This window comes from Pseudophryne corroboree, chromosome 5 (assembly GCF_028390025.1).
Source record: "Pseudophryne corroboree isolate aPseCor3 chromosome 5, aPseCor3.hap2, whole genome shotgun sequence".
Classification (NCBI taxonomy): Eukaryota; Metazoa; Chordata; class Amphibia; order Anura; family Myobatrachidae; genus Pseudophryne; species Pseudophryne corroboree.
Window position 1 is genome coordinate 247,129,345 of NC_086448.1, and position 10,323 is coordinate 247,139,667.

Consider the following 10,323-nt stretch of genomic DNA (forward strand, 5'->3'; position numbering starts at 1 on the left):
TAAAAAAGAAAAAAGAAATATTAATAACCAATTAATGGTGTTTCCTCACTAGAAGAATATAAAGGTATACATACTATTAAAAAATAGAATAAATATATGTGTTTAATGAACGGATAAAGTGCTAAGTTGAAGAAAGTGACAGTGTGAACACTCTCCTACAGTATGTCTTATTACCTACTAGTATTAGATATAACCAGAAAATACCATTGAGGGTGTTTAATAATCTTAAATAAAACCAGAAAAGAGTGCTGTGAAATATTTTATTTTATGAGCTGAGTGCTTAGTTTACTTGTGTAATTAAATATGAAGTGTCTCTATAGGTGAAATTAACTTAAAAGAAAATACTATAATTATGAAGAGGAAATTTCCTGTGTGCAACCATTCTTTCTACAGCACCTAGTCTTCCCAGGTGGTCACCCTCCCTGGTACTGACTAGGCCCCTCAAATGCTTGGCTTCCACGATCGGACGAGGGTGGGCATTTTCCATTCTAGTATGGCTGTAGTTTAGCTTAGCACATATTTTCTTCAGGAAAAAAGACTACATGTCAAAGATCTAGATTGTAGAAAGAAGAACCACCAAACCAATAAACCAAAGTGTTTTAATGATAAATTCTTAACTGTACAGAGAAAGAAAGAGAGCAATAATTCAAAGGAAGGGAGCAATTTCGTAGCTTTCATTAAATCCAGCTGGATACATGGTATTCAATTGGAATATCCAATACATTTCCCTTCTCGAGAGTTTATTGCAAGATCTCCACTTCTTTTGCCTAGTTTCACATGTTCGATGGCTTTGAATGTCAAGGCATCTGGAATCGAATTATGATGTAACAAAAATGTTATGAAACAGCATGTGTTTCTACCTTGTTCCTGATATTCTGTATGTGTTCTTGAATTCTTAGCTTTAATTGTTGTTTAGTCTTTCCTACGTATTTCTTCCCGCAGCCACATTCCAGGACGTAGATCACTGAAGATGAAGTACAGTTCATATATTCTTTGATCTTAAATTCTTTATTGCCGCCAGTTTCAAAAAAGGATTTTCTATTCGGATGTACATATCTGCAGACATTGCAATGCCAACACTTATAACTCCCTGTACATTTGATCAAGGGTTCACTTGTATTAGTTATGGACCTTAGCATACTTGGTGCTACCAGATCTTTAAGATTCTTCGATTTTCTAAAGATGCTGTCTGGTTGAGGAGGAAGTATATCCTTCAAAATGGGATCCATAAGTAAAATGTTTCAATGGGTCTTTAATGTATTCCTTATAAGTTTCTCGTGTCTGCTATAGGTTGTAATGAATGCTGTAGAATCCTTTTTTGATTCCCTGCTCTTGTATGTCATTAGATTTGCTCTTTCCAGATTCCTTGTTTTTTCCACTACTTCATCAAGGATGTTGATAGGGTAGTTATTTTCCACAAATCTGTTCTTATACTTTTCCAGTTGTTCGTCGCACTCTTCTACTTGACTACAGCTCCTCTTTATTTTATAAAGCTGGAAATAGGGATTGTTGTTCTTCCACTGTTTTTGGTGGTTGCTCCTATAATCCAGATAGCTGTTTGTATCCACTGGCTTAATATAATTTTTAGTAATAATTTTGTCATCTTTCCCCAAAAGAATGAGGTCTAAAAACTCAATCTGTACTTTATTCACATTTGAGGTGAAAGTAACATTCATATCATTAACAGCCAAATAGTACAGAAAAAGATTAAAATCCCCCAATGTACCATCCCAAATAATTAAAATGTCATCAATATACCTCTTGTAAAAGACAATATAATTCTTAAAATGATGGTCATTGTAGATAAAACATCTTTCCCAACATCCCATAAATAAATTAGCAAAGCTGGGCGCAAAGATAGTTCCCATTGTGGTTCCGCAACATTGTAGGTAAAAATGATCTAAAAATGTAAAATAATTGTGACTTAGAATAAAAGCATAATATCACAAATGAATTTCCTATGAATGTCTGTCAAAGAGGGATCACTATCCAGAAATTCTTTACATGCTGCAACACCTTTCAAATGTTCGATGCATGTATAGAGGGCTTGTACATCACTTGTGGCCCACAGGTAAGTTTCTTTCCATTCAAGATCTTTCAGTAAATTTAGAACTGCAGTGGTGTCCTTCAAGTAAGAGGGTAACTGGTTCACATATCCCCTAAGGAAAACATCCACATATTCAGAAAGATTTGAGGTAAGAGAGTCTATGCCTGCTACAATCGGCCTGCCAGGTGGATTAGTCAGAGATTTATGAATCTCAGGTAAAAAGTAAAATATAGGGGTGATTGGGTTAGACTGCATTAAAAACTGGTATTCATCCTTAGTTAAAATGCTGGTTCGTAGTCCGTGTAGTAATAATGACCTTAGCTCCTCTAGAAATTCATCTTTTGGCTCTTTCTGTAAGATTGTATATGAGTTGGCATCTCCTAGAAGTCTTTGAGCTTCTGTCACATAATTAACACGGTCCATTATTACTAACCCCCCCCCCCCTTTATCATCTTGTTTGATGATAATCTTGGTGTTCTTCTGTAATTTTTTGAGAGCCTCCTTCTCTTTATTCATGTTACTTATGTTACTTACCATGTTACTTCTGTGACAGAAGTCACACATGTTTGTAAGAGAAGTAGCGGCAGTAAACTGCTCCCCGGCTGCCGGGAAGTCACAGTGACGTGTGACTGAAATGCAGCACTGTTTCAGAGAGAAGCATTGACCGGATTAGCACCTGCATCATGAGTCTGTAGGGTATATAATAACCAGGCACAGGCTTTAAGTCCCCACAGACCCCCTCTGATGGCGGTCCTGGCAGGGACTGGCTTCTGGAAGGCTGATATCTCTGGTTCCGGGCATGGTAAAGACAAGCTGCTAGTGTTCACCGAAAGGGGAGAGTCCCAGCTTTTGGAGTATACCTCAGAAAAATTCTAGTCAGACAATTCTGGAGATACTGTATCTAGCTGGGAAGAGCATTTCACATGCTCAGACGGGGACCACTGCTTTGAAATTGGATATTTACAGTTTCCCAGGTCCGATTTTCAAAAATCTGGTACCCCTGAAAAGAGGGGACTCTCAGCTATCAGCCTTGGGTCCTTAGACTCCTGGGGCCTTTGGGCAACTGGCTTTTAAGCCCAATGGAAAAGATGGCCCTGTTCAAAGGGTTTCTTTCTTTACCAGAAAAAGGCTGTTGCTGTTGAGCTACATCCAATTTATAGTACCCTGTTTAATATTTGATTTGAGTCTTGTACTCCTAAGTAAATAGGGACCAGCACATTTAGATAGAGAAGAATGACCATTAGCATGGGAGTGATCAGAATGTGAACTCCTGTGTCTAATTTTAGAATTGTACAGTCCTTTAATACTGTTATTAGAATGAATCCTTTATTTTTTTGGTGATTGTAACTGTCTACTGTAATTTGACCCCATTGTTTTTTTTAATACTTATTAGGACTCTGATTGTTGGAATATTTATAATTGATCTCACTATAATTAATTCTTACTTGATCATTAATATAGTTTAATAGTATAATAGGTTCGATCACAAGCAAGTTTTTTTTTTCATGTTTGTGACCGGAAACGTCTCATAAGCCTCTATGTTCTTATTCAATAACTAGCTGAATGCCCATGCTTTGCTATGGAATTTAAAGTATTTCCGTGCGTGTAACTTTAATTTTGAGGGACTTCCTGGTAAACTAAATTTTGAGTCTTGCCTTCAGGCTGGAGAATGGCCAGGCTGGCAGAGGAGCTGACTCTGGAACAGGCAACATACAACCGGCCATGGGAAAATAGTCACTCCTCAGATCCACACCAGACATGTTAATGGTCATGGCGTAGCCAGTAGCGTAACTACCACCCCCGCAGCCACTGCGGATGCTTGGAGGCGCAGGGCTGCGGGGGTGCTGCCACTGATTGCTGCTGTGCTGTGTGTGAGTCTGGGAAGGAGGGCACAGCGCCTGCCTCTCCTGTGTCTGTCCTGACTCCTGTGTCTCCGGCGGCAGCGTGCCTGTCAAATGAAGTGCTGGTTCGTGAGCCAATCAGAGCTTGCAGCTGCCAGTCCGCGAGCTCTGATTAACTCACGAACCAGCGCTTCATTTGACAGACTGTGGGTAGCAGAATCGTCAAAATTATTGTTTTTAAACCTAGAATAACATGCTGCTAAAAATATATACATCTACTTAGGCACTTAATTTGGTAACATTTGTATGCAAAAACCAAATGTAAATCTTATCTGGATTAAGAGATGATTAAGAATTTATAAACATAAAACACATTTCAACCCTTTACTCCCCTTTGGGGGTGGACTTTTAAAAAAATCCCTTCTTAGTGGGTGCCTACGTCACAAAACAAAGCTACTGTCCAAATGTCAAGTTCCTAGTCCTCATGGATTTTGTGATGAGTCAGTGAGTAAGTCAGTGGTATTTGGCTTTTATATATGTAGATTGATCACACTCTTTAAATTCAATGTTATTTTTAAACAATTTTAATAGACCCTGTGTCCTTTCAATGTCTTCTGATAATGTAAAGATTTTTTTGTTCTCTATAAGTATTTAGTAATCTAATAAGTGAAAAGGAATATTCATGTAGTATTTCAATCTATTTGGAAGTTAGTCCCCTATAATCTTTAAAGGATATTGAATCAGCTGTGTATGTTCCAATACTTTTATCTTTTATAAAGTTTATTGCCAATGGGCTGTCAATTATCTTGTTTTAATTTTCAAGTTTTTGCATAATTTTTTGAATGGCTAATTAAAATTAGAAACTTAGAATAAAGGTGTATTTATTATTTAGATGACTTTCTATTTGCAGGATCAATATATAGGGGTATATGCAATTGCAGTCTAATTACCGAAAATGTCAAAAAACGGGTCATTTTCGACACAAAAAAAGTGTCGAATTTGATTCGACAATGCAATACAGTACTTTTTGACAAAAACCTGCCGTTTCATTTTCGACTTTTGGCAGTTCGACATTTTTTCAATTCGACATGTCTGCAATGTTAAAATGCGGCTTTTCGACAAAAGTATATTCAATTGAAGAATGTCGTTTCGACAACAGTGCTTTTCGACAGTCATTTCGTCAATTTCATTCTGCCTCATTTTCCTGTCGTGTTCTAATAAAAAAAATTTAAAAACATGAATTTTTTGGTGCTTTTTTTTATTGCTAATAGCATATCTATTTATATTAGAAGGGATTATCTACTTGGTTTGTCCTTAGGAGCCACAAGTATTATTTAATCGATTTTTTAAAAGAATATTTTTTTTTTACTAACTACTATAATATGGAGAGATCAGTGCATGTTTTTAGGTTGGAAAGGGTGTGAAAGTGTTAAAATTCCTGAAAAAAACACCAGCCCCGGTCTCCACTAGCCAGAGAGATAATGCCACAGCCGGGGGACACTTTTATATTGGTCCCTGCGGCTGTGGCATTAAATCTCCAACTAGTCACCACTGGCCGGGGTACCCTGGAGGAGTGGGGACCCCTTAAATCAAGGGGGCCCCCCCCTCCAGCCACCCAAGGACCAGGGGTGAAGCCCGAGGCTCTCCCCTCCCCCCATCCAAGGGTGGCGGAAGGGGGGCTGATAGCCAGAGTGTAAAATGAAAGAATATTGTTTTTTGTAGAAGAACTACATGTCCCAGCAAGCCTCCCCCGCAAGCTGGTACTTGGAGAACCACAAGTACCAGCATGTGGGGAGGGAAACGGGCCCGCTGGTACCTGTAGTTCTACTACAAAAAAATACCCAAATAAAAACAGTACACACACACCGTGACAGTATAACTTTATTACATACATACACAACAACATACACACATACTTACCTATGTTGACACGAAGAGTCGGTCCTCTTCTCCACGTAGAATCCACGGGGTACCTGTAAATAAAATTATACTCACAACAATCCAGTGTAGATCGGTCCTCTTCTTGTTTGTAATCCACGTACTTGGCAACAACAAAAAACGAAGAACCCGAACCCCCCCGTGACTGCTGTCAAAGAGGGTCCCTACAGGCAATCAGGGAGCGCCACGTCATGGCACTCTCCTGATTGGCTGTGCGCTCCTGAACTGTCAGTCAGGCGGCGCACTCGAGATACAATGTAGCGCATAGGCGCTCCATTATATCCAATGGTGGGAACTTTGCGGTCAGCGGTAGACCGTGAGGTTATGTGGGGTCACTCTTGTGGTCTACCGCTGACCGCAAAGTTCCCACCTGTCATTTTTTCCCCCGTATTTCTTACAACCAGGACTGGCTCAAAGAGCCCGAGGGTGGTTATGCTTAGGAGGGGGGACCCCATGCATTTTTTTTCAGGATTTTTTGAACACTTTTGTGCCGTCCATGAAGTCGAATCCGGGCCGGCCACTATTCGCCAATTGGCCCGTTTTTCGACAGCGGGACTGTCGAATCCGTTATTTATTGAATATGTCGAATTTGGGTCCTGGCGGGAGGGTTTCGACTGTCGAATTGTGTTGAATCCAAAAACGGTCGAATTCCAGCCGGAATACGACCGCAATTGCATATACCCCATAAACTACTGTATTATTTTCCATTTGGATGCTTTAGAAAAAAATTGTATTCCATTGGCTAAGAGCAACACCAAAATGTAAGATTTTGAAGTATCATGATAAATTCTAACAGAATGCATTGGCTGAGGCACAGAGTGGGGGAGGGGGTACTCTTTACACGAGTACTGATCACCTCAGTATACAGATGTAGCAGTTGCCATCATTGCTGCAATGCGTATGCATGTGATTAATGGGGGTGATTCAGACCTGATCACTGGACTGCTAACTTTGCTGTCCTGCATTCAGATAGTCGCTGCCCCAGGAGGAGTGTAAATTCGCCATGAAAGTGTGCAATCCCATGTGTACGCCGAGCTGCAAAAATCCACTGTGTGCAGTCTCTGCGCAGCCCAGCACTTACTCCTACAGTGCGATGAGAACAGGCTGACCGGGGCCGGAGCTGACGTCAGACACCCTCCCTGAAAACGCTTGTGCACGCCTGCGTTTTTCCGGACACTCCCAATAAACGTTCAGTTACCACCCACGAACGGCCTCCTCCTGTCAGTCACCTTGCGAATGCCCATTTGATCAGATTTTTTACACTATCCTGTCGCTGACCAGCAATGCCCTTTGTTGTTGTCCAACGTGCGTGCGCATTGCGGTGTATACGCATGCACAGTGATCAGGAATGAATCAGGCCCACTATTCGTGACAAGATTAAGTGTGCTTGGCTGTGACTAGTCGCACCTGCGATCGCATAATAGAAAGTCTATGCGTGAATATACACATGTGCACGTATACAAGCACACACCCCGCAGCAAACAGATTGCGGGTGCAACTAGTTGGAGCCTAGATAACGGCTGCTACATCTGTACATAAATACTCTCATGGCAGCCCCACCTCACTCACACACCCACATATATACACACACACACCTATACCCCAGTCACCTACCTCTCATGCATATATGCACCTGCCCCATTCACCTCCCTCTCAAACACATATCCCTCAGCCACCTATGTCTCACACATATATGCTCCTGCCCCCTTTACCTCCCTCTCGCATCTGTGCTGTCAAGCAGCCGGAATTTCCCAGAATGATACAATAGTTGGTCTGCCGTGATTCTGCAGACATAATGTTGCCTTATATTTCACAGCTGTTAAATGTGATGCTGCATTGGATTGTATAGTGCATATTGTTGGTTGTTTTGTCTCCTCCATGGTGGTTGCCATTTTGGGGCCCGGGATAAAAGTCCCTGCTGGACCCCCCTGATGTTGGCCCTGGGTAAGGGCCCAAGTGCATTGCTTTGCCCAGAGCCTACAATGCTGTAAATAATTCCCCTGACCAGAAATAATAAGGTATAATAAGGTATATAAGATTAAAAAAAATTCATACATAGCCGCATCTCTCCACTGTCTGGAATTAAAAATAAATAGCAGCGGACTCATAGCAATTAGAATCTCCCCAGCAAATCTCAGAATGGTGTGAGGGGTTATGGCCAATACAAGTCAAGCTGTGGTTGCTATGGCAACCTAAATCACACTCTTTTATAAACCTCCAACTTTATGCAGAGTGATCTGTGACTCCCTGGACCGAGCACCCCTTTAAGAGCCTGGGTGCGCACGGCTTGTCTCTAAGTCATACTTGCCTACCCTCCCGGAATGGCTCCCAAAAATCGGGTGGCCCTTCTGGCCCCCCAGAATGGTGGGCAAGTCTCCAACTTTCCCTGCCAGCACCTCTGCAACCCCCCTCGGCCGCCTACAGCAGAGAACAAGTGGGCAGTCCGAGGGGATTTGATGACGCGATTCGGGCAGTTTCAACTCCAGATATATTATGTGAATAAGGCGCACACTTTGATTGAAAAAGACACCCATTGTGGCCAAGTCACCCAAAACCTGGCACATCAAGAGAAGCTATTTGGCGCAACTAACGTAATATTATAAAAAGACACATCTGCAGGTGGCAAAAGGGTATTCACGTATTTACCACATCAGGTTTCAGATAGGTCTCTTGCACCAGGTATTGCGTGGATGCATATTACGCAGATAAGGATGAAAGCTACTACAGCAAATGGTTATGATAAATATCTATATATTTATTTCTATACACGCAATACAGCCACTCTAAGGCTGTGTACACACTAGATGATATGTACACAGCCCAACGGAGGGGGAGCTGATGACATGTGACATCACCATACCCATCAATAGTTACACAGTGGGGGTAATTCTGAGTTGATCGCAGCAGCAAGTTTGTTAGCAATTGGGCAAAACCATGTGCACTGCAGGGGGGGGGGGGGAGATATAACATTTGCAGAGAGAGTTAGGTTTGGGTGGGTTATTTTGTTTCTATGCAGGGTAAATACTGGCTGCTTTATTTTTACACTGCAATTTAGATTTCAGTTTGAATACACCCCACCCAAATCTAGCTCTCTTTGCACATGTTATATCTGCCCCTCCTGCAGTGCACATGGTTTTGCCCAACTGCTAATAAATTTGCTGCTGCGATCAACTCAGAATTAGGCCCAGTGAGCGGAATATGAAAAAGGAGAATAATTTATCCAGATGATATGAAAAATAAAAAATATAAGCTGAGGAAGTTATAAATGTGGTGTATATTTTATATGCAAGATACACTGTGGGTGCTAATTATGCCCCTGGAACATCGAATAAATAATGAATACATCAGCTACTCTCTACAGTAAGTGCTCCCACCCGGATCTGATTGGTGCAAACAACTTGTCTAGGTTGTACATGGCAAATTGTATGAGTCTATAATTTACCCTGCAGTTACTCAGGTCTCATAGCCATGAATGCATAATATAAACCTATGAAGAAGCACTTAAATCTACTTGCTGACCCAGATCTTCAATGTGCATACATCTGCTGATGTAAGCATTTCCCTACACTGTAATAAATAACAGCTACAATTTATTTTCAAAGTCAAATATATGACTATCAGTCATTATAATTTCACAATACTTGATCACTTGTAATAATTAATTTCAAAAGTCAGTATATTAAATAATTCAATTGCTTAGTAGTATTCTATGCTACATGTATTGTTATTAAATGATGTTAGTGGTTCACAGATCTCGTTGGTTCGCCAGTAATAATTTTTGAGTAAGTAATTAAGCTGAAAGAATATGCTTGTAGCGTGAGAGCTGGTGGATCAGGTCTTCCGTTGTTATCACGCACATTTACTTGACTTCTGCCTTGTAATCGATGTGTGGCAAAACCAAGGAATGGCTGCGTAAGTAATTTTATTTTTCATGATTCAAGCCCTAAAGGTCTTGAACTGTCAGATTTATTGTCCTTCCCATTTTATGACTTTTAGTTGTATTTATTCTTTTATGTTTTCCATCAGCCGTGTTTACATGGAATCCAGTCTGTCGACTTTCATACTGTTAAATCATTTCTTTAAGCTTTAGCTTCTGTTCAGCATCAATCCCCTTAGACATATCATTAACATGAATCATTTCGGAAAGTGTTTGGTTCAGTATGAACTTCTCATTGAATCAATCACTCACTGTGATGGAACAGAGTGATGACCTTCAAAGAATTTTTGTACCACAGCAGAGAATCCAAAGATGGACATTTTTTATATACTTTTTTATTATTATTTTTGCTATTGTATCAGTGTCGCTTCCTTTTACTCGTGTCTCCTAAGCAACTAACCAGGAACAAGAGGAGTATAGTGCATTCGGTGAAAGAAGTGAAATGGGTTTGTCTGTATTTAGAACTCATTATTAATATTATTATTATTATTATTATTATTATTATTATTATTAATTAAAAACCGCAAATAAAATAGAGGAGTTCTGTTTCACTGTAAATA

General features: G+C 40.4%; 1 pseudogene; it reads right to left on the reverse strand.

The window, feature by feature from the left end:
- Nucleotides 1-384: 384 nt before the first annotated feature.
- LOC134930319 (5S ribosomal RNA) lies at nucleotides 385-505 on the reverse strand (annotated as a pseudogene).
- Between the last annotated feature and the right edge of the window lie 9,818 nt (nucleotides 506-10,323).